This window comes from Ascaphus truei, chromosome 6 (assembly GCF_040206685.1).
Source record: "Ascaphus truei isolate aAscTru1 chromosome 6, aAscTru1.hap1, whole genome shotgun sequence".
NCBI classification, from domain to species: Eukaryota; Metazoa; Chordata; class Amphibia; order Anura; family Ascaphidae; genus Ascaphus; species Ascaphus truei.
In genome coordinates, this window is record NC_134488.1 from 26,975,230 (window position 1) to 26,997,169 (window position 21,940).

General features: G+C 44.5%; 1 protein-coding gene across 2 annotated transcripts in view; it reads right to left on the reverse strand.

Annotated features, from left to right (window-relative positions):
* The window catches only part of RUNX3 (RUNX family transcription factor 3), a 99,661-nt gene that overhangs the window by 54,811 nt on the left and 22,910 nt on the right, over positions 1-21,940 (reverse strand). The window contains exons 4-6 of one of the 2 annotated variants that reach the window (XR_012802108.1): positions 12,322-14,962; positions 12,113-12,162; positions 5,822-11,171 (exon numbers count right to left, since the gene is read on the reverse strand). The exons of the other annotated variant lie outside the window; for it this stretch is intronic. The gene's annotated coding sequence lies outside the window, so the exon portion shown is untranslated. Of the gene's footprint in view, positions 1-5,821; positions 11,172-12,112; positions 12,163-12,321; positions 14,963-21,940 lie in introns of those variants that run through there. 2 annotated transcript variants of the gene reach the window in all.

The following is a 21,940-nucleotide window of genomic DNA, read 5'->3' on the forward strand; positions in this document are numbered from 1 at the left end:
TCTCACAGGTGTTTCTGTAGACTTTTTCTTCTTCTTTACTTTGGTATGTTTTACAACATCAGCAGTACTGTGCACACATTCTTTCTCATCAGTGATACTAGATGTGCACTTGCTAAGTAAAAGTTCTGTACCTTCCTTGGGTCCACAGCGCACTGCTTGCTGCTGCAGTTCCTTGGTTCGTTGAAAAAAATAGTCCTCTGGCTGCTGCCCTTTTTCTGGGGCCACGTAGGGGCCACCCTCACCGTCTGAATAAGGCCTGAAGGGACACTGCTCCATGTGGCTGGGCTCTTTACACCAGGAACACATTTTTTTCCCCATTCTTGCAGAGTCTGTATTTAACTTCAGCTGGGTGGCCATTTTAAATTCCCACGGTTTCCCCCGCCCCTTTCTTTCACCAGAGGTGGGGTAGACTCTGGTCACAGCATCAGTCCCTTGTGTGGGTCACTGTCTGTCACAGTCCTCCCAGTCCAACTGTGGTATTGTGGCTTTCTTCAGTGCAGTGTAGTTTTCCTGCCTGGATGTGTAGCCCTTTAATTCTGGTCAGTGCTGCATGTGATTCTTTGTTTTGTTGCTCAGGCTGTTTGCCAGAACTGTATGCAGGCACAAAAAAATTCACAGGCAGTCTCTGGGGCCCCTTTGAACTTCAAAGGCCACCTCTCATCCCAACTTCTGACACCATATATAAGAGACGTGTTCAGAGGTACGCAATGGAGACTGTTTAATGTGAAACTAAAATTAGGCTTTATTGCGCCTGTCCCTTAACACAGCAAAAACCTTTAAGCAAAAGAAAACCTACTCCACTTTGGAGAAAATCTACACATGTAGTCCAGCCCTCTCTAACTGGTGGTTAGCTAAGCTAATTGCCAGCCCTAAATATATATGTATATGTATAGATATATAACAGTCCCAAAAGAAAGTCTTATCTGTTTCTTGTAGTTGTAGGGGAAGGCCTCTCTGCTCTCCTGGTCAGCACCCTTGTGTGCTAAGGCAATGTCTGTCCAGGTACAGAGGTCTGGTCCCCTTGTCTTGCTATCAGCATACAGTCCAGTCCTTCTGCAGCTCAAGACATCTGTTCCTCTGGTCAGTTCAGTGTGGACTAAGGAAAATCATCTTCCTGTTTCTGGGAACAAACTTTTTCTAACAGAGTCTTAATCAGCCAGGTGGAGTCTGACTAATTGCTGGTGTGCAATTAACCAGCACACTGCTGGATTAGAGGCACGTTTCTTAACAGAGATAAGTCCCTGTTACAGGGCAATACTCACGTGATCAGAAAACAACCTTACAATTATCAAGTCTTCTGCCCCCCTCTCTAGACAACACCAAGTACTTCTTTTGATTTAACACCTTCATGACTGAACATGATACATCCAAATGTCATGATTGTGTGATTTTGATCATCAATTATAAATATTGTCTCGCATCATCGCCTTCACTGTGGAATGATGAATGGTGTTTATTTTAGGATAGGGTAAGGGGAGCTGCCCACCACATGGAATAAAGTAAAGATACTTGCAATTCACCGGTGCTCCTGGTTCAGGGATATCTGTCTAAAATCCAATATTTAAGATGCTCCATAGAGGGGTTATGTGAGGCTGATGTCATCCGCCGCTATCGATTGAGCTCAGCGGCTATCTTGGAATTTTATGAAGTGTTAAGAGAAGATTTAGAGCCAACAACAGACAGGAGTCATGCAGTGCCTGGTCTTGTTAAATTGCTGTGCTCATTACATTTTCTTGCTTCTGCGTCTTTTCAGACAACTGTAGGCATAGTAGGTGGGGTCTCGCACCCAACATTCTCAGGTGTCCTTAGCCAGTTTCTATGTGCACTGACTAGACGCGCTGGGGATTATATACATTTTCCTAGTGAGCAGACAGAGTGGCAGGCACTGAAGACTACATTTTATAATGTAGCAGGGCTACCCAATGTGATGGGTTCAATAAATTGCACACATGTTGCATTTACCCCGCTACGTGAAGGTGACAGGAATTTCCGTAAAAGGAAACATTACCACTTGCTGAATGTGCAAGTTGTATGTGACGCAAACATGAAAATTCTGAGTGTGGTAGCCCTATTCCCAGGTGCCTGCCACGATTACTATATCCTGCAGAACTCTTTAGTCTTCTGTGCATTTGAAGCGGTCGAATTCAAGGACGGTTGCCTATTGGGTCAGTCAATGTGATACAAACTGCACTTATATCTAAAGTTCATGGACAGGTTAATGTTTAAGTCTGTTTTTAAAATATATAATGTAACAACACATTATTAGAAACATTTTAGATGTTTATTTATAAATACACAAAATATAATCCATGGTAGGCAGCTTCAAATTTGGGTCAATGATTAATCACACAACAATAGGGAATTTGGTTTAACACTAATTGCTTACATATTGCAGTATTAATACTATAGCCACAGAGGTGTCATGTTTATAATGTTAAACGGATTTCCTCATGACACTATGTCAAAGCTATGAAATTAGGGATATTTGATTTAATGTCATGTGTGGTACATTCTTCAATCACTTTCATGTACTAGGACAAGTCAATAGGCAAGGTTTACAATATTTGTAACGTATTATCTCTATATTCATGTGTTTTAACTGTCTTATAGGCGACTCAGGATATGGAAGCCGGCACTGGCTCCTGACCCCACTGGGTAATACTCAAACCCTTGCAGAAGAACATTATAATGCGGCCCACGTCTCCACCTGCTCGGTGATTGAGAGGACATTTGGAGTGTTAAAAAGTAGATTCAGATATCTTGCGGGGGGGGCTACAGTATTTGCCACAGACGGTTGCTGATATAGTGATTTCTTGTTGCATTCTGCACAACATTGTACTACGTCACAATCTTCAAGGCAACATTCCGGAGGATTTAGAGGAGGATCCTCCTGTGCCTCCTGCAGGGGTTAGGGAGCATACAGCAAGTGGGGTGGAGACCCGCCGGACTGTCATCGAAAATTATTTCACATGTACGTTTTTAAATTACATAGAAGAGAATCTATACTCATCTCGTGTTGTGTGTCACATTTCATGGTGTGTATCTATTCATAGGATTCTTCTCTATGAATTTGAATGCCCATTTTCGCATGAATTAACACAAGTTCGCGTGACAACGGTATGTCAGGGTTTAACACATTTGTCCTTCTCTAAATCATGTCCCCCACCCTTTATGTGTGCATCATACAATGCATAATGTTGTGCACGAAGATAAGATATTGCTGTACTAATGAATATGCCTCGAATGTTATATTTAGACTTAACAAGTACTATATATTGAATATTTCTCACCTTTGCACTTTATAATAACAATGTAAAATTTCACAGAAAGTAGTTGATTTGTGCTCGCCAATATTTATTACATTGTTATTTTTCACATTCTTTACAGAAATTTGATAATTTACACGTAATGAACAATTACACCATACATTCTTTGAATATGCGTGCAGCAGTGTGACCGTCTTACATGGTGATATCATGGATTAGTAACCTGGTATGTGTCCCTAACAAAAGTGACATTAGTTTGATGGCAACATGACACACTGCAATAGTCAGATTTCATGTGAATGCTACATACAATAACTCACGTTGAAGTTTTATGAATACCTGAAATATCATGGATAACACCTTGTGTAATCCTTCACACTACGTATTAAAACATTAATAGTATTTGACCAGTAAAAAGGGGCATGAACATGAGCTATCACTAAAATGGTGCACACACACAATATTTATAATTGTTAAGTTTAGTGACATGTTAACCAACTAATTATTATCTATTCTAATTATTTTTAAATGACATTAATGTTTGACATCAAACATTAGTTAAATACACATTCTTGTAAAATAATAAGTAATTGTGGACAGTTAACATGATTATATAATAATATGATAATATGATACAAAGTAAATTCTAAAAGGGACACATTCATGTTTTCATGATGTTCGCAGAATGTAAAAGGTGTACATTGTTCTGTGTTTGTATACTTCCATTCACATGATCTTCTGCCAGTGTGTAAGGAATCGGGGAACACGTCCCCTGCGGCGTGTTCCCTCCTTACCTGCTGCAGTGCGCCTCCCCGCTCTGGATACAGAGCGCGCGCGCACCTGCAGCTCTTCACTTCGTGCCACGGAGCGTGGCTCCGTCCCGTTGTGTCGCGCATCGGTCACATACGTCGTACGCACGTGACGGCATGCACTGCTCCCCAGCTGCGTGGCAAGTATTCCTAATTGCCCACTTGTCTCCTTCAGCCTATCCTAGCCTCCTCAGAGGCCGCACCTCCGCTCCGCCTCACTTGCTATTGGTTCCTGTTTACTTTAAAAGACTTTCACTTTCACCTTGCTGAGCATAACCCTGTGTAGCCTTGTGTTCCTGTGTTTGCTGTGCCTTGCCTTGTGCCTTGTTCCTGTGTTTTTCTCTGCTGCTTTCTTGTGTACTGACCTGGCTTGACTTTAGGACCCTCTCTGGATAACGACCCCGGCTTGACTATTGGACCCCCTCTGGATAAAGACCCTGGCTTGCCTCTGACTACCTGCACCTCTCCAGTCCTGACCACAGCTATCGGGTATACTACCACTCTCCCGGCTCCAACCCCTGACCACGGCACAACAGACATTGACCATCCCTCTGGCTCCATCCCTGGACTCTGGCAAGTATCTCAACTATACAGGACACCTGCAAGCTCCTATTGAACCCCCAAAATAACCACAACATATATATATAAGTATATAGGTGTCACAGAGGAGTGCTACTGAGCATGGCGATATATATTTAAAACCAGAGACAGAACATGAAACACAGACAGAGCTCAGTTCACATCCAGTGAAACCTATACGCGGTTCAGTGCCTAAATATATATGTATAGATGTCTATTAAATAAAATGGTCTTTTAGTTTAACATTTTGGCCAAAGTGTTGTAAGCCCCTGCGCCACTACACGGCAGACCACATCTCAAGGGTCCCTAACACTAATATAAATTCTTAATAACCTGTGCATTACCAGGAAGAATGACTTATAATAAATCTGTCAAAATTAGTTGCATAGTTCTAAGTCTGATTGAAGCTTTTATTAACCTGTACATTACCAGGAAAAGCACCCTGTATTAGATTTGTCACAATCATACTGCAAGCAAGCAAGTTCCCATGAGAGTGCGAGATGCTATGGAGTGAGCTTTTAACCATTTAAATGTGGGAGGGAGGGAGCTTCAACAAGCTTCAAAAGGCCATTTTATTTAATAGATATCTATACATATATATTTAGGCACTGTACCGTGTATAGGTTTTACTGGATGTGCACTGAGCTCTGTCTGTGTTTCATGTTCTGTCTCTGGTTTTAAATATATCGCCATGCTCAGTAGTACTCCTCTGTGACACCTACAGTATATGCTTATATATGTGTTGTGGTTATTTTGGGGGTTCAATATGAGCTTGCAGGTGTCCTGTAAGTTTTACAAATCTTGTTCAGCTGGTCTTAGCTGATTGGAAGGTGGCTCTTCCTATCTTGTTGAAGCTCACCCCCTCCCACATTTAAATGGTTAAAAGCTCACTCCATAGCATCTCCCACTCTCAGGGAACTTGCTTGCTTGCAGTATGATTGTGACAAATCTAATACAGAGTGCTTTTCCTGGTAATGTACAAGTTAATAAAAGCTTCAATCAGACTTAGAACTATGCAACTAATTTTGACAGATGTATTATAAATCATTCTTCCTGGTAATGCACAGGTTATTAAGAATTTATATTAGTGTTAGGGACCCTTGAGATGTGGTCTGCCGTGTAGTGGCTCAGGGGCTTACAACACTTTGGCCAAAATGTTAAACTAAAAGACCATTTTATTTAATAGATATCTATACATATATATTTAGGCACTGTACCGTGTATAGGTTTCACTGGATGTGCACTGAGCTCTGTCTGTGTTTCATGTTCTGTCTCTGGTTTTAAAAGTATCTCAACTAACCCGATCTCTCCAACCCAGACCCGGCTATGCTAACTATCCACTCTCCAGGCGGGCCTCCACTGCTGTGGGAGCGCAGTCTTGTACTTTCCAGCCTCAGTATATGAGTCCCGCCTTGTTTGTGGTGAGCGCAAGCGTTACAGTATGCTTAGCCCAATGAACGTGGACCCTCCTGAGGTGGGCCAAGCCCTAGCCTCTATTGGTGAATGCCTCCTATATTTTCAGAATCAGATTGATTCTTTGACTCAAAGCATAGCAACCTTGTCCGCACGACAATCCCAGTCCAGGAGTATCAGACATGCAACTGTGTCTTCCCCTATTGTGGAAGTATCTCTGCCTCTTGAACCTCGTCTTCCTACCCCCAATCGCTATGCGGGGGATCCCCATGGCTGTAGAGGTTTCCTCAACCAATGTGATATACAATTTGAGTTAACTCCCTCACGTTTCTCTTCTGATAGATCCAAGGTGGCATACATTATTGCCCTGCTCACCGGGGACGCCTTGGACCAGAGCTCATGCAGGACTTTGCACGCTTCAAGGAAGAGTTTAGACAGGTCTTTGATACTCCAGGCCGGAAGGTTACTGCAGCTTCCTCCCTGTTTCATATTTCACAGGATAATAGATCTGTCGCAAGGTATGCCCTCGAGTTTCGGAACATTGCCACGGAGACAGGGTGGAATGATGAGGTCCTCTCAGCAGCTTTCTGGCAGGATCTGTCCGAACCGCTTAAAAACGAATTGGCCGCCCAGGAACGAACTACTGACTTGGAGGAACTTATTGTCGTATGTATTAGAGTTGATCAGTGCCTTCAGGAGAGCAGGGCTGAACGTCATCATCCACGATCTCGCATAACTCATGTTCCTGTGCGCAGTCTTTCTCTTATCGTTTCCCCAGCTCTTGATCTTCCAGAACCTATGCAGATAGAAAGTCACCAAATATCTTCTTCTGAAAAACAACGCCGGAGGAATGGAGGTCTTTGTTTCTACTGCGGCTTGCCCGGTCATCTCGTACTTCGCTGTCCCACAAAGCCGGGAGAACGCCAACACCCAATGAGGTATGAGGGGATCTCACTGGGTTCCATTTCTGCTTTCTTTCCAGTAAAGAAATCCTGCCGACTTGAATAATGTTTCCAGTCTCTCTTGAGGGTCCTGGCTTACTTACTTCCGCCTCTGCTTTCATTGACTCCGGGTCTGGAGGAAACTTTATGGATCAAGATTTTGCTTTCCAGAACAAAATTCCTCTGGTAAAGAAATCTGTGCCTATCGGGTTGGAAGCTATTGATGGACGTCCTCTTCAGCCTACATTTATCTCCTTGGAAACACATCCTCTCTCTCTACTAAGGATGGTCACAAGGAGGACATAACTTTGGACGTTATTTACTCACCCTCAGTGCAGGTAATTTTGGGCCTTCCATGGCTCCAATGGCACAACCCACATTTAGATTGGACTGATAAGAAACCTACTCAATGGGCCCCCTCTAGTGCCGGTTCCTGTGTCACTACAGTACAACATATCTACGGGCTAGATATTCCTAAATCTTAGAAACCCATTCTCCCTGAAGTATATAATGAGTTCCTTGATGTCTTTGATAAAGTTCGTTCTAAAATTCTTCCTCCACACCGCCCTTCTGACTGCCCCATTGACCTCTTTCCCGGAGCTGTTTTTCCTAAGTCAAGATCTTACCCGTTATCTATGCCTGAGACCAAGGCAATGTCTGAACACATTCAAGAGAATTTAAAGAAATGCTTAATTAGGAACTCCTCTTCCCCTACCGGGGCTGATTTCTTTTTTGTTAAAAAGAAAGATGGTTCATTACGCCCATGCATAGATTATAGAGGGTTTAACAAAATCACTTAAAAAAAGTTGGTATCCCCTACCACTCATCTTGGAATTCTTTGACCGGTTGAAAGATTCTGTTATGTTCTCCAAGCTCGATCTTCGAGGGGCCTACAATTTGATACGTATTCGACGAGGGGATTAGTGGAAAACAGCAATTTACACTAAAGATGGGCACTATGAATATCTGGTCATGCCCTTTGGACTATGTAACGCCCCTGCCATTTTTCAGGAGTTTGCAAATTAGATTTTTCAGGATGTTCTCAACTCTTTCATTATTGTCTATGACGACATTCTAATTTTTTCTAAATCTCTCAAAGAATACATTAAACACACCAAGTTGGTCTTATCTCGCCTTCGTCAGAATCGCCTTTATGCCAAGATGGAGAAATGCAGCTTCCATCAGACATCCACCTCCTTCCTGGGATATATCATATCTGATGCCGGGTTCTCTATGGACCCCGAGAAGCTCAAGGTGGTGTTGGACTGGCCACTACCCACGTCTCTCAAGGCAATCCAGCGATTCCTGGGATTCGCAAATTATTACCGCAAGTTTATCCGTAACTTCTCATCCACTGTTGCCCCAATTACCGCTGTTACCAAGAAAGGCGCAGATACTTCCTCATGGTCTTCTGAAGTACTTCAGGCCTTTGACTTGCTTAAAAAAGCATTTGTATCTGCCCCCATTCTACGCCATCCTGATCCCAAGCTTCCCTTCACTCTGGAAGTAGATGCGTCCGGCAAAGGTGCCGGAGTCATCCTTCCTCAGAGACAGGTCCCTCAAGACAGACTACATCCTTGTGGATTCTTTTCCAAGAACTGTTCTCCCGCTTTGCAAAATTACGATGTGGGCAACCGAGAACTCTTAGCTATTAAACTCGCTCTTCAAGAGTGGAGACATCTTTTGGAGGGTATCGAAAACCCTATTTCTATCCTCACAGACCATAAGAATCTTTTGTACATTGAGGGTGCTCGTCGTCTCGGCTCCCGCCAGGCTCGTTGGGCTCTTTTATTTTCAAGATTCAACTACATTATCTCCTACTTGCCTGGAACCAAGAATTTAAAGGCAGGCTCCTTATCCCGTCAATTTATCTCAAATAAAACAGAGGACATTACGGAAACAATCTTGCCCTCTAAATACATAATTTCTGCCACCTCTTTCGACATACTGGACAAAAGCCTGGCTGCTCAATCACGCATCCACGGTATGGAGGTGTCAGAGGGTTATCTGTATGCCGCACCACAATTCCGCAAAAAAATCCTTGAGTGGGGTCACTCCTCTAAGTTCGCCGGTCATCCAGGTACAAGAAGAACCTCAGATTTGATCAAACTAACCTTCTGGTGGCCCAACTTACTTAAGGATGTCGACAAATTCATCCGATCCTGCTCCGTCTGTACGCAAAACAAATCATCACGCAATAAACCGTCAGGTCTTCTTCGCCCCTTGCCCATACCCGAACGTCCTTTGACACACCTTTCAATGGACTTTATTGTCGAGCTCCCTGTCTTTAGTGGGATGAATACCATCCTTGTTATTGTTGACCGGTTCTCTAAACAGGCGCATTTCATACCCCTCAAGGGTCTTCCCAATTCTGCCACTCTGGCAGACATCTTTATTAAGGACGTCTTCCGTATCCATGGATTCCCACTCTCTTGTATCCGATCGTGGGTCCCAGTTTATTTTGACATTTTGGTGGGCCTTTGCTCATAGGTTGAACATTACACTTCTTTTTTCTTCGGGTTACTACCCACGAACTAACGGGGAGATGGGGAGAACAAACCAGTCACTAGAGCAAGACCTCAGGTGTTTCATATCCAATACACAGGACAACTGGGTGGACCTCCTGCCATGGGCCGAGTTCGTCCATAAAGTAACTCCCTCAGAAATAAATCCACCCAAGAGTCGCCGTTCTTTATAAATTATGGGTTCCACCCCTCACGCCTTCCCGTCTCTTCTACTCCACCCGGGGTCCCTACAGCAGACTCCAGAGTAGATACTCTACAGGACTCCTGGAGGAGAATTCAGAGAACGTTACAAGAGGCAGTACAGAGACAGAAATCACAGGCGGATCGCCATCGCCGTGAGGCACCCAAATTTCGGCCAGGAGACAAGGTGTGGCTTTCATCAAAGAATATTAGGTTGAAGACCCCTACGCTCCAGCTGGCTCCCAGGTTCCTAGGCCCCTTTTCGGTGCTGGAACAGGTCAACCCGGTGGCCTATCGGCTACAACTTCCTCAATCCATGAGGATTCCGGCGGTCTTCCATGTCTCCCTTCTTAAACCAGCCTTCCAAAGTCCCAGATTCCCCGATGTCTCTGCTAAACCACCAACGGTGATGGTACAAGGCCGATAAGAATTTGAAATCCAATCTATAATAGACTCACGAAGGTCTCGAAGATCAGTTCAGTACCTGGAACATTGGAGAAGGTTTGGACCAGAAGAGAGGTCCTGGATATCCCATCACCAAGTTCACGCTCCTGCGCTGTTAAAACATTTCCATGCCAGGTTTCCGCAGAAGCCATTTAGGAATTGTCCTGAGGCTGCTCCTCAAGGGGGGGAGGGTACTGTAAAGAATCGGGGAACACGTCCCCTGTGGTGTGTTCCCTCCTAACCTGCTGCAGTGCGCCTCCCCGCTCTGGTTACTGAGCGCGCGCGCACCTGCAGCTCTTCATTTCATGCCACGGAGCGTGGCTCCGCCCCCAGTTGCATCGCGCATCGGTCACGTGCGGCGTGCGCACGTGACGGCGTGCACCGCTCCCCAGTTGCGTGGCAAGAATTCCTAATTGCCCACTTGTCTCCTGCAGCCTATCATAGCCTCCGCAGAGGCCACACCTCCGCTCCGCATACCTTGCTATTTGTTCCTCTTTACTTTAAAAGACTTTCACTTTCACCTTGCTGAGCATAACCCTGTGTAGCCTTGTGTTCCTGTGTTTGCTGTGCCTTGCCTTGTGCCTTGTTCCTGTGTTTTTCTCTGCTGCTTTCTTGTGTACTGACCTGGCTTCACTTTAGGACCCTCTCTGGATAACGACCCCGGCTTGACTATGGGACCCCCTCTGGATAAAGACCCTGGCTTGCCTCTGACTACCCGCCCCTCTCCAGTCCTGACCATGGCTATCTGGTATACTACCACTCTCCCGGCTCCAACCCCTGACCACGGCACAATGGACATTGACCATCCCTCTGGCTTTGCCCCTGGACTCCGGCAAGTATCTCAACTAACCCAATCTCTCCAACCCAGACCCGGCTACGCTAACTATCCACTCTCCAGGAGCGCCTCTGCTTCCATGGGTGCGCCGTCTTGTACTTTCCCACCTCAGTACCGGGGTGCCGCCTTGTTCTCGTGGTGAGCGCAAGCGTTACACAGTAGAATGTAGATGTCAACATCTGTGAAAGAAGTAGATATGTAATGTTACTTATAAATATACACGTTTATCCTAAAAAGTTCAGCTGCATAGAAACCCACATCATACGTGTTTTTGTATTGTAACAATAGTCTTACACGTGACTTTTTTATTTTATAATAATTTCGGAACATCTTCCAACTAAATCTTGTAATATTTGTTGCTTTGCTAAGCATGAATACATTATATAACAAATATGATTTTTTTTAAAGTTTAAATGCACAATACTGCATGGACTCAAATGTATTGTCACACATACAGGAGGGCCCCGGGTATACGGTGGGTTCCGTTGCAGGGGCCCGCCGTATAGTGAAAATCGCCGGCAGATCCGGCGATTTTCAGTTCTGCGCATGCGCAAACCGGCATTTTTTACCGTTCTGCGCATGCGCAACCTATGGTCTGCGCACGCAAACTGCGGTCTGCGTATGCGCGCCGGGTGCACCCGCCCGTTCTGCACATGTACGATTTAGGATTCAACATGGCGGCCCCCTTCTCGGTGCTGCCGTATTGGCGGATCGCCGAAAAGCAGAGCGCCGAGAAGCGGGGCCCTGCTGTACTATAACTGCAACAATGTTATATACACACACAATGCTACACGACATTAATTAGCCGTTATAATGTTAAATATTAGCTGGAAATCTTGTGCATTTCCGCACATTAATCTAAGTGACCAACACAGAATGAGCGGATCAAACACATCCTAATGTATCCATAGGCAAAGTACTCCAATATATCTACTGCATTTCTGCACATATGCCATTTGTTAAACTCTGTCTAAAATGTATAAACAATTTTTTTTCTAAATGAAGGGTGTACACATTGTGGAATGACATTTAAGGGATGTGCAGGACGAGCTCTGATTTCATGTGCCATTGCCCTGAACATTTAACAATCTTGCCACGGATCTCATTAACTGTATCTTACCTTTTTTCAGAAGTGTGTGCCGGCATCTGTTGCGCTTCACAACGCGATCTCTGTAATATTAACAGAAAACAGAGAAGAGGTAAAAGGGGCACGGAAATGTTTGTAAAGCTTTAACAAATTTAGCAATGGTATGCGCATGCGTAATGGCTGGAACGTATACGCGAAAAAAGCGATTAGCAGATTGTATAAAGTACATTTGTTATAGTTACCTGCATTATATTGCATTCACATTAGGTGCAGGGATGCAAGTGGTGTTTTGGAGGTATCTTCTGTAGTCAATCAATTTCTTGTTCTGTGTGTTCATCTCGTTCGGGTTGTAGCTTTCTCCGTCAAAGTTTGGATATTGTATCATGTACTGAGGCGGATACAGATAGTTACTTTGTGGCATTTCATCTGCTTGAGCCAGGTCATTAGTTTGCATGTTATCGTAATAGCTAGCTCCGGCATTGTTGTGTGATTGGTTGTACACCTCCGGTTGAAATGAATCACAATTTAGCAGAACATTATTAAAGGCACCGCTGCGGGCACCTATATCATTGCAGTTGGATCTGCAAATTTTGTCTCTTCTTAAATTTCCATTAGCAAACATATGCATACCTGATTCATGCACTGCCCAACAGCCACCCCTGTTTCTTGCAGACGGTGGCTTCCAAATAAAACAATCATTGGTTGATAAAGTACGTCTGATCGAATTTCGCCATACTTTAGGCTTTGGATGATTTTTATAAAATGGTATTTGGCAGTGATATATTCATATAGCTCTGATACAGTTGCTCTTTTCTCATTTCGGTATTGAATAGCACTATATATTAGATATGCGTAACACAACTGAGGTTTCTTGTTTGAAGATATTTCTAACGGCATGTGTTCTCATGGAATGGAGGAAAATAACGCAAAGTCTTCCTTTAAAATCATCTTATGTACAAAAGTATCAAATTGGTGGGAATATGTTCAACACGGTCCAAGGTCATTAGGCAAAGAAAGAAGTGTCCATGGAATCTGCTCCCACATCCAGGTGTTCAGGGTACTGCATCATTTTACAGGCCAGATTCAAAATGATCCATTAGCCAAACTACGATACACACATTGTTGTGTAATAATGTCTTATGAAATTTGGCAAATGCTCCCAATTAATTCTTATGTTTATCTGTGTGTAATAAATATTTTAATCTTTATCATGTCGGCATAATGATCCTTGAGACATGTGAATCGCTGTGCTGTTTAGTTCACGTGTGCACATGAAATATTTAATAATGCTCAGTTATTTTTTTCACATTGTTAAGTATGTCTTTAGCATTACTGAATTAAAGTAAGTTATTCTTAAATGTGTAAAATAGGTATAATCATTTCACACTTCACTGTGTGTACATTTCGAATATGATATCAGTCAGACATGTAATCCAATTAAATGCAGCTATGATATTTGTAGATACACTAGACTTAAGCAGGACATGCTGAAATCATAATAGATTAATTGATCATTGTTCTCATTAGACATATCATACCATGCACTCCCTTATAGGTATTTTAGACAAACTTTGAACTAACCACAAACAGAGGTAATCATAGTTATTTAGTATATGCTTAGTGTATCATTTAAGGGGACAGCATGGAGAAATATATCCGATGGTCAAAATGAATATGTAATGGTACTTTTGAGAAGATACAGTATGTGAATGTAATGGTACTTTTGAGAAGATATGCGAATGATGATTTATTTTTTTTTAAACTTTTTTTGTGAAGAACGGGTGCTACGCCTTAATATGCTTGCATTTTCAGTGGTAGGCGTGGAAGATAATGTTGAAGTGCTTTGTGTGTCAGCGATTGGTGCTACACCTTCTGCCATTGCTGGGGCCACAACAGTTGTTTGGCTGGTTGCTTGTGCCTGTGCTTCTGGCTGTACATATGCCTGTTGCTGCGGCATTGGCATTTGCATGGGCAGTGCCTGTGCTTCAGGCTGTAGATATGCCTGTTGCATTGGCATTGGCAGTGCCAGTCCCATTCCATGTAGATATGCCTGTTGATGTGGCATTGGGTGTGCCAGTCCCAATGCCTGTGCCAGTGCTTCAAACATTTGATTTTGATGTTGCTGTGGCGGTGGCTGCGGCATTGGCGGTGGCTGTGGCATTGGCGGTGGCATTGGCGGTGGCTGTGTCATACATTGTGCTATAATTGTTAAACTATTAGAAATAGCCGTCAGAGTATCCAGTTGTTGTGTGAAAATGCCTCGCATGTTTCTTAATTCTTCACAAATGGTACGATTGGTTTCCTGCTGGTTGGCTGCCATAGCCTGTTGATTTTGGAAAAACGATTGCTCTGCAGATTTTAATGATGCCAATTCAGCTGCACACCCATTGTCCCATTGGTCTGCTTGGAGGGGCTCGCTGTCCTCTTCAGCTTTTATTTTAGGATCTCTGATATCCTGTTCCTGATTGTAACCCTCGACAAACAGTTGGGGTGTAGTGTCATCTGGGTCAGGCACATCCAGTTCGCGGAGTACCTCAGCATATTTATGTTCGGGTTCCTCCACAGGATGAAGCACTTGGGTCTCCTCAACCATTTCCTCCTCACTGTCCAATTCGTCAAGATTTTGGGTTGACAAATCGCTGTCCTCTTCAGCTTCTATTTTAGGATCTCTGATATCCTGTTCCCGATTGTAACCCTCGACAAACAGCTGGGGTGTAGTGTCATCTGGGGCAGGCACATCCAGTTCGCGGAGTACCTCAGCATATTTATCTTTGGGTTCCTCCACAGGTTGAAGCACTTCGGTCTCCTCAACCATTTCCTCCTCACTGTCCAATTCGTCAAGATTTTGGGTTGACAAATCAGAGTCTTTTTCCTCAGCCACAACTATAACATTAAAAATATAATTTGTTTGGAACATAATGACAAAATAATTATGTGCTACTGTTTTTTTTTTTTTTTTACAAAATGTATATTGTTATGCGTTGTATCATCTGCTTAACAATAAATCTGTCTGACTTTAACATCAATGTTATTTGTTATGTGCATATGCCATTAACATCAGCTAATCTAAACATTATATAAGTATTTTAAATGGTGGATATTTAGAAAAATGTTTTACAATACACTTTAAATTCACACGTGAAACTTAGTCTGCGGCCCCAATGTGTGTGCGTACAAGTACCGCCCCTCAATGGGGCTGTGCCCAGTACGCACATTGGCGCGCATTTGGCATCCGCGCTGTACGACCTTTTTTTAAAAAAAAATACAGCACAATTGTGCTTACAAATTTCGACGTAGGTGTAGCCACGCCCCCGCCGGTGTTTCAGGCAATGAGGGCGAAACAGCCGCGTCAGGTTATAACCACGCCCCTGCAAAAACCCAGACGCCCCCTGCGCCGCAACCTTTTACTACCCCGCAGCCCTCATATCGCAGTGAAGCGCTGTGCACGCGCCGCCCCCCCCGCCAGGCGCGCGTGCTACAGTGCTGACTGTGACCATAGCCTAATTTCTGGTGCTATCCAATTTATGTTAAACACAAGAGTACAACGTCATCTGGCCTATTGCCACAACATCATAGTGTACACAGATCAAATTTGAATTCTGTTTTAATTTTTTGGGGGCAAGTTTGGTAACACAAAATATATAGAGTTAATTAATGCTAATACGTTTATTAATATCACACACACACACACACACACACACACACACACACACACACACACACACACACACACACACACACACACACACACACACACACACACACACACACACACACACACACACACACACACACGTTTTATTGTCCGTGTAAAAGACTTTTTTGGACACATGAGGTCAGTTACTTTTAGAAAGACCTGCGATGGTTAATTTTAAACCACATGACTTTACGCCAATGAAATGATGTACTGTGTGCAACCTTTTCTGTGCTTATGTGAAAGTGTGGTCATTACAGAATGTGCATGGGAATATAAATAGTTTAATATCTCATCTGGGGCCTATGCAGTCAACGGCGCAAAGGCACTATCGGCAGGGGTTTGAACTCGCCATAGTTTTGCCGATTTGCTCTCACGGTATGCAGGAAGGCCCAGATATCTGTGAGAGCAACCTGAGCAAACATGGCGAGTTGCCAGCGGAGAGATGACCTACCCTGCCGATAAGGGCTCCCCTGGCGAGACCTGTCTGCTGCAGCAGAGAGATCCGCCTCTCTCAGTGTCTAAAAAATATTTTTACATTTAAATGTTATTAATAGTGTAGATGTGCAGGGGCTCTCCGGAGCAGAACCGCATTGGTTTGAGGTCCGGAGACCCCCTGCTTCTTGAGATACAGGCTCCTTTATGGGGTGCCGGTATCTCCTATGCTTTGAGATGTTCCGATCGCGTGACACGGGACATTTACATGTATTGGAGATACCGGCACCCCATAAAGGGGCCTGTATCTCGAGAAGCAGGGGGTCCCGGACCTCAAACCAACGCGGTTCTGCTACGGAGACCCCCTGCACATCTACAGTACACTATTAATAACATTTAAATATTTATTAAGCACCAAACACAACACCCACCCCCTGAGCCCCTCCCATAAAACCAATATTTATTATTTGACATATAGGATTAATACCCCATGCCGGCGGGGGTCCCCGTGGGCCCAACAGGTGTCTGCAGGCCCCACAGTGCACCAGAGGGGGGTACCCACAGGTGTCTGGGGGTCTCCGGTGGTCCGCTAGGCGCTGTGGGCCTCCAGGTGGTCCCCACGGGACACCGTGGGCTCCAAATGGGGTCCACGGGTGTGTGGGGGTCCCCGGGTCATCCCCACAGGTGTCTGAGGGCCCTCGGGTGGTTCCCACGGGGGTCTGGGGCCCTCAAGTGGTCCTTGCGGGGCCCCCACAGCTGTGGGACCCTTGGTTCTTCCCCGCAGGTGTCCCCCTTGGGTCCGCATGTGGTACCCGTGGGCGTCCGGAGGTCCTCAGGTGGTCTCCATAGGTCCCCGCAGACCTAAGGTACCAACCCTGTATGTCAACAAATAAAACATGGCCTACATTTCAATCAATCCTCCCCCCCCCCCACACCAAACACATACAGTACAGTAATGGGCAAAATAACTATTATCCAGATATGGATAATAGATTATTTGCCCATTATTAATCACAACATTAGCCAGCATAAATAAAGTTAATAAATACAGTTCTACTTACCACAGCAATATGATGGTCGTCCACCTCACGATACAGCAGGTCCTGTCCTCCGTTGGCAGACAGCATACATACATAATAAATACATTCTAATGGCCCCAAACCCCTTAATCACCGTAGCTGTTAATAACCGTTATAGCAATTGGAGGGTTAATCCACCCTGCCCCGATACCCACCCGGGAGGCCTAAGCACCCACCCCAGACCCACTATACCCACCCTGTACCCATTGAGTAGTATAGTGGTACATCATACCCATATAATAATATGTGCATGATAAGCAAGTTATCTCAGTATCTGATCAAAATATACAATATGTATTATTTTAAAAATACCAAAAATGGTCCTTTTCATATATGGACATTAATTGATTTATAGCTATTGTGCACATATGATGTGCACTTCCTATCATATCATTTGTATGTGTTTTAAAAATTAAATATTAGACAAAGATATATCATTTTAATATATATCTAATATTGCACATACATACACAGTACTCTTGTATAAATGTCATACCTCACAAATGTTATGCTAAACCTACAAGGGTCCAACCATGACCATATAGATACTTAATAATAGATGTGCACTTAAACGCATGTGTGTCTCCATTTATTAAGATGCTATACATTGTCTAAGTGTATCCTTTACATAACAAGCATGATTTACACAAAGTGAGCATAATGACCTGTGCCATTTAGCGATTACTTCACAGCATCATATAAACTTGAATATTTTCGAGATGTATAAATGATTCCCTTTTAATACAGTATTTATGAATAAATGAAGACAGATTGAACATAGTACTCACCTTGTGCCGTCTGGGAAAGAATAGGCCCGATATCCCTGTCCCCTCCAATCCCAAAAAACAGTTGGTGGTCCATGATTGGGTACATCTTCTGTTCATGCGACTGCCAGTGGAGAGATGCAGGAGGCCCACCTCCTGTGCCACAGGCATGGCGACCAGCCTTTGCCATCTTTTTTTAAGACGTAATTTAATTATCGCCAAACCGTTTCTTGCACGTCTCGGCTGTTCGTCGGAATTGACCACATGCAGCGACCGATGTGCAGATCGCTGCCCACGGCTTGTTTTTTTCGCTGCTTTTCGTTCTCGCTGTGTATATATGTAAAAAAATATTAATACACGACTATAGGCCACTGTACATATAAGTAGTGTGATTTCATAATTACAGCTAATATATTAACTATTGTAATATATGAAAGGGATGTTGTAACAGCTAGTACGAGTATATGTATCCCAACGAAAATGTACATGTAGTTCCAGACACCCATTAGTGTATGTAATGTGCGCATTCGTGACTAATAATGTGTCTATACATGAGCAGCACACCTCCGTTATAGCATACATGTTTAACATGTCGATGTTACATTCATAAGTGTATTAAATGGAAAGGTTTAACTGTTCAGATACATTTAATTATTAATGAGTACACTTAATTTGATGATTAATGTTCTTACCTGCCAATGACCCGTACAGTTTAGGAAATAACGCCATAACACCTTCCACAAGGATCTCATTTTCTCTGTGTGTAAAACGTGGGTTTCGTATCCCTTACACACGCTGCATGGAGGTTGTAGACTGATTATCATCAGCAGCAGCAGCAGCCTGCTTTGCCTCAGTGGTCGGATGCTGGACACTGTCCCTCTCACGTGACGCGGGAGATTTCAAAGGACAGGGATACCGGCACCCCCATAACGGGGCCTGTATCTCATGCAGTAGGGGGTCCCTGAGGCTGAAACCAATGCGGTTCAGCTCAGGAGACCCCCTGCTCATCTACACTATTATTAAAATGAATATTTGTACAGTATGATCGCCTGTAAGAGCCGTGCATGTGAGAAAACAGCCCTTAAACTCTTCTCCCCAGTGCATTGGGCTTACTAATATTACTCAGTAATCCTGAGAAAACGCTGACTGATTATCTGGGGTGCTTTAAATCGAGCTTCTGAAAAGTACATTTACATGTGTAGAAGAAAAACCATGAATAAAACAATGATGTATCTTTCACGCACATTATTAGTCAGAGGAGTTTGTGGTAACGTTTTCTGACGTTAAGGAAAGAGAATGGAAAAAAGTACAGATGGTGGTAGGAAAACGCTGCCTTTTAGCACGGGTTGGATCCCAGCGTCGGCTCCTTGTGACCTTGAGCAAGTCACTTTATCTCCTTGTATCTCAGGCACCACAATTAGATTGTAAAGTCTTTGGGACCCGGACTCTACTGGGCTGACAAAAAATTGGCCCTGTGTTACACCCGAGTATGGAATTCGTCTTCTTCTTCTTATTATTATTATTATCTATATTATTATTATAATTCCCTTTCGTTCCGAAATCTGGTGCCATATGCATGCGTTTTGCCCCAGTTTTTCAGTTGGGCTAAATATACCAGAAAGGTGTTACGGACCCAAAAGTTGGGATACAAAACTGCTTTTTATTGGATGCTTACCTTTGCTAAATTTGGTGCTTTCTTTATGCTCGACTTTTGCAGTCAGGAGAATTGGACCCATAACCCGCATAGCTCTTCAATACATTGGGGTCTTTTTTACTGACATTTTCAGACGCAGAATGTGATACATCTCATTATAACCTGTGCCCCATGTAACTCCTCCCCAACTCCTCCTTCTGATGCTCTTCAAATCGCAAGCGTCAGCACACAGCGTAAAATTTGGAGCAAAGACCTTCGATACACAGACGCAAAAAGACACGAGATGAAAACTGATCCTTGAAAACTCTGGCAATTTTCTAGATGATCTTATGCTTCCGTGGACCGATATTTATCCACCTTATTCTAATGGGGTTTCTTCCCTGTTTGCCTATGTTCCCCGAGGTAACACTCATTAAACCACAAATGTGCCCGGCTGCACAATTACAAATGCAGAGTTGTAAATCCTTTGGCACTTTATACACTCACACTTTTATTTCAACCTTTGTGCGTGCGTCACCTCTGAGTTGGGTTTAGGGTTTCACTTTTCTAATAGTCATAAGTACAGCTCCATTATATGTAAAGAGACTGAGGGCACTGCTGATTATTGTACCAGCTTTAATTGAATAGTCAAGGTAAGGGAATATATATATATATATATATATATATATATATATATATATATATATATATATATGTAGCGCACTTTCCCCCACCCCCTGGGAGATGTGTAGCTACAGTGTGTGTGGTGCGGTGCAATACCTGTGGCTCACAGGAGGCCTGAGCCTCCGCTGCTGGGAACCTGTTATAAATCTGAGTGATCGTTCGGTAGCGCCTCCACCTGTAATGGGATTCTACTGAGTGGAATGACCCCGTTACAGGACAATAAAGAGTACACACGTGGAAAGCAGAACAGTTTTACTATACACCTCATAGAACTAATAATACGAATAAGATACACACTCACAGACCCCGCGGGGCCATTACCCCTCACCGTGCCTCCCCAACACAGTGTCCACACCCCTGTGGGGTTTATCCCAATGTACTGAGATGCTCCGGGCACCGGACCGTCCCAGTATCACCCGAGAGCCAACCTGCCCAAATGTGTGAGACAGCGCTGCCCCACTAAAGTGTTGAGTTGGTGCACGTGATGCGTTGGGTACCTGCCGTGTGTGTCCACACCCGGTAACGCAGATGAAGATGGGATCCACGGATCTGAAGTGATGAATCCCGGAGCCTCCGCCTCCACGTTGGGTGGATCGTACCACCATGAAGAGAGTCTCTGTATAGATGGGTGATCCGGCTCACAGATTACCTAGGGCCAGCGCAGCCGCGTCCTGGCTTTGTCTCTATGGTCTGATTCTGGACCGCAGTCACCGTGCAGCGTCTCACTGTGTCCCTGACACTGATAGTGCTAAGCGGGCAATGTCCCTGTCTAAGGGACAGTCCCTATAGCAGCCACAAGCTATGTGGGAGTCGGGGCCTAGATGGGGCCTAACAGGTGGCCTAGTGGTGGCCTAGTGTAGGTGCCACAGACACCTGCGCAAACACAACCTACTCCTTCCTTGTCCCAACTCTGACTGGCGTGGTGCAGACATGCCAAAAGTATCAATATCTCCCTGCAGGAGAAGCTGCAGCCCTATTGGCTGTTCGCACCCATCTGATCACAGCCCCTAAAACTGCTGGGGGTTGTAGTCCCTTGCTTAGCCTATTCTGTTTAATGACCACTTTGCGTGCCTATACTGCGCATGCGCGGCATCTTGTGCATGTGCGATTGCAACTAAGATGGTGGCGCCCTGCAGAGGGAGCCGCCGGAGCCCCCAGTGGTCCGCTCGTCGCTCCACCCCCCCCCCCGCACTGCCGCCCCCACTTGCCTGGAGCGCGCACTCAAACGGAGGTAAGGGGGCCCAGGGAGAACCTAGCTACATATATAAAAGCAGGGCTGGCCTTAGGGCAAGGCGACCTTCAGGGAGCCACACGCTCCCTCCTCTCCCTCCTGCTGTTGGCGCTGGGATCCAAATTCCGCCCAACAGGAGAGGGGAGAGCAGGAGGAGGGAGCTGTGGAGTCCCGAACCTGCGCACGGCCGCCCCGCAGCTTACCCTAAAGGTAGGAACGTGGGCCGGAATTTGTCTGTAGCTGGGGGACGGGGACGGTCTTACCTTATGCGGAGTGGCCTTCTGCAGCGTCTGTTGTGATGGCGACGCACCGCATTGCCATGACACCGTGACATTGCTACG